At 42.0% G+C, this 3664-nt stretch overlaps 1 long non-coding RNA gene across 1 annotated transcript; it reads left to right on the top strand.

Moving 5' to 3' along the window:
- Positions 1 to 827: 827 nt before the first annotated feature.
- On the top strand, positions 828 to 1285 carry LOC132392269 (uncharacterized). Its single transcript, XR_009511477.1, has 3 exons — positions 828 to 956; positions 1044 to 1118; positions 1206 to 1285. It is a non-coding gene; the product is annotated as an uncharacterized LOC132392269 (long non-coding RNA).
- Positions 1286 to 3664: the final 2379 nt, after the last annotated feature.

Below are 3664 nucleotides of genomic sequence, written 5' to 3'. Positions count from 1 at the left end.
CTCTTTGCGTTAAAATAGACGCATCTCAAACCTTCGATCTGAGCGCGTTCCTTCTCTATCACCTGCCTATCCTCCCTCTTGCACTGTCTACAAGCTTTCTCTATTCGTGAGCTAACCTCCTCTTACTCAGTCTCTTCATTTCGGTTCCCCTCACCCTAGCACTTCTAGTTTGAACTTTCCCCTAAAGCCTTAGCAAACCTCCCCGCCAGGTTATTGGTCCTCCTTGGATTTAGGGGCAACCCGTCCTGTTTGTTACAGGTCATATCTGTCCGAAAAGAGGTCACAATGAACTAGAAATCACAATCCCTGCCCCCTGCTCCAAACCCTCAGCCACGCATTTGTCCTCCAACTCATGGTATTCATATTCTCAATGTCACGTGGCACAGACAGTAATCCCGATATTAATACCTTTCAGGTCCTGCTTCTCAACTTCTTTCTTAACACCCTATAGTCTGTTGTTCCCTTATTTCCTTACCTGTCCACACGTTACGTTCCCTTATGAGTGTTTCTAGCGATTTCAGTTGTATTGAGGTATCGCAAATATCTATCTCGTGCCTTTTTTATTTATAAAAACAAGTTACGTTTTCTACCGTACGAAAATATTATTAGTACGTTTGCATTAACTACTTTGTTCTCAGAACACAAAGAGATGCGCCTTGTGAAAGGAAAACACAGCTGCGAAGGGAGAGTGGAAGTGCGGTACCATGGGAGATGGGGAACAGTTTGTTCCGAAGAACTGGATAGTGAAGCTGCGAATGTGATCTGCAAGCAAATGAACTGCGGAACCTTGGAATTTATCGACTATTACTCCCAGAAATACGAAAAAGGATCTGATCCAATATGGCTGGATGGAATAAAATGTCTCTCGTACGAGTCGACTCTTTGGCAGTGTCATGCAAAACCTTGGGGGAAACACGACTGTCAATATAACTCACATGCAGGTGTTGAATGTAAAGGTAAAAGATGGAACACATTATATGGCGATTTGTATTCTAAACATCGTTGTTAAAAATAAATAGACAAAATTTTTCTCTTCTCATCAGAGGCCAAAAAACCGGACCGGTCCAGTGTAAAGGTTTGCGAAGCACGCAATATATCTCAACCTGTTTATGCAGCAGGTAATCTAAACTACAAGTTGCAATATCATTTTAAATTCCATTTCGAAGTTATGATTAATGCAACATCAGTGTTTTCTTCTGCATTAGAACCCACGTTGCGCGTTTCTGGCGGCAACACCAATTGCTCTGGAAGGTTGGAGATAAAGTTCAATAATATCTGGGGCACGATATGTGATGATTCCTGGGATCTGGCCGATGCCAATGTGGCGTGCAGGCAGTTGGGTTGTGGCTCTGCCCTTTTGACTGGAGGGCCGGATAAAATTATCCAGGACGTCGGCGATCTTTGGTTGGACGAAGTGAAATGCAAAGGAAGTGAATCTTTCCTGTCCAGTTGTCCTTCCTCTCCACTCGGTCAGCATGACTGTGATCATAAGGAAGATGTCTTTGTTGTTTGTTCAGGTAGGTGTCCTTGGACAATTTCCACGTTATATTCAACTGATTTGTAAACATCGTAATCATAAACAATTGAGAAAGAAAATCTTAAGAAGACGAATTTGTTAATGTTTGTTCAAAAATTCTTTTCACAACAGAGTCCGCACCTCCCACTGGTCCAATCGGTTCAGGTATTTAATATTATGGCATTTTTCCTTTATTCGATCTCGAATCTTGTTTAATTAGATTTTTAATTCGGTATTTAGATCTGAAAAGGACTGATTTTCCGTTCTTATAGACAGACAGACAGACAGAGGTACTTTATTGATCCCGAGGGAAATTGGGTTCTGTTACAACGGCACCAACCAGGAATAGTGAAGAAATATAACATTATAAAACCATAGATAAATAAATAATAAGATAATCATGCCATGTGGAATTAAATCCAGGAGCAGCCTATTGGCACAGGATGTCTGACACTCCGAGGGAGGAGTTGTTAAGTTTGATGGCCACAGGTAGGAATGACTTAATATGACGCTCAGTGTTACATCTCGGTGGAATGATTCTCTGGCTGAATGTACTCCTGTGCCTAACCAGTACATTACGGACTGAATGGGAGTCATTGTCCAGGAAAGCATGCAACTTGGACAGCATCCACCTTTCAGACACCACCGTCAGAGAGTCCGGTTCCACTGCCACAACATCACTGGCCTTCTGAATAAGTCTGTTGTTTCTGTTGGTGTCTGCTACCTTTAGCCTGCTGCCCCAGCACACAACAGCAAACATGATAGCAATGGCCACCACAGCCTCGTAGAACATCCTCAGCATAGTCCGTCAGATGTTAAAGGACATCAGTGTCCTCAGGAAGTAGAGACGGCTCTGACCCTTCTTGTAGACAGCCTCAGCGTTCTTTGACCAGTCCAGTTATTGTCCGTTCGTATCCTCAGGTATTTCTAATCCACCACCATGTCCACACTGACCCCTTGAATGGAAACAGGGATCACTGTTGCCTTAGCCCTCCTCAGGTCCACCACTAGCTCCGTAGTCTTTTTCACATTAAGTTTCAGATGATTCTGGTTGCACCATGTGACGAAGTTTCCCACAGGGTATCCTTTGTTAATTACAAATGATATCCGGAGCGGTTAACATTTCTGCTGTAATCTTAAATGCCGAAGCAACTGTTTGGATCAGGATGTTGTAAAATTCTTAAAACTAATATATCCAACTCCTGCCAAATATATCGGGGAGATTACCTTATCTGAATATCGGGTGAATTGACTCATTATTGAGTATACAGAAAGTACCTTCAAATGAGTTCTAACTGAAACGTTGACGAATTTCCACTATGTATTAGGGAAATCTTAGCTGATGTTTGTGTGGATAGTTACAAATAATACATATAATTTGTTGGATGAATATCATCTGCGACTTGGAGAATAAGCGCATATAAGACCTTGATATGTTAATGCTGAAGCATTTGCTATTTTCTAAGTTCGTGCTGAAATCATCGAGATGAGTCATATCCAGTGAATTTCATATCAGCATTGCACTTCCAAGCAAATCCGTCACCATATTCCGGACGTTGCGAGGTAACACCTCCCTCGAAAAGTATATCGTTGGAATCCGACCAACAGACTCGTAATCGAACCACCAACGTTCCACAACTCTGTCTTCTCTTTCCCTATCGTACTCCTTGCAAGTTCACTGCAACATAATGCTCTAATCCCTTTACATGTTTGCACAACATGCCACCGTAAAAAGCCATATCACAATAACGAGGAGTAGGTGTACAGGAAGGAGAAATGAGGCTAAGTGATATCGGGTCATTAAAACCGTTCCCTCAAGTTCAGCAAAACAAAAAAGGGTATTTGTGACTGCAGAGATGAGTTTTATTTAATTCAACAATATTGATTATGAGTGCGTGGGAAGTGTCAGTAGTGTATCAAGCTCTAACCATGCAGACAGGACGGATCAGAAAGCTCAGAAACCTCTATTTTAGCAGGAAGTAAAAAAAAAGCATTTTCACATCTCTATCGGCCTTTACCAGTTGTTAATGAAGCACCATAGAATGTATCCTATCCAAATACATAAGGGTTTGCTATGGCACCGCCCTACCATGGCATGGAAAAACTATAAATGCTCAGCAGATCTGGGAAACCAGCATTCCCTCTATG

This window comes from Hypanus sabinus, chromosome 1 (genome assembly GCF_030144855.1).
Source record: "Hypanus sabinus isolate sHypSab1 chromosome 1, sHypSab1.hap1, whole genome shotgun sequence".
Taxonomy (NCBI): Eukaryota; Metazoa; Chordata; class Chondrichthyes; order Myliobatiformes; family Dasyatidae; genus Hypanus; species Hypanus sabinus.
The sequence above is the reverse complement of the archived record's forward strand: the minus strand, read 5'-3'. Positions and strand labels throughout refer to the sequence as shown.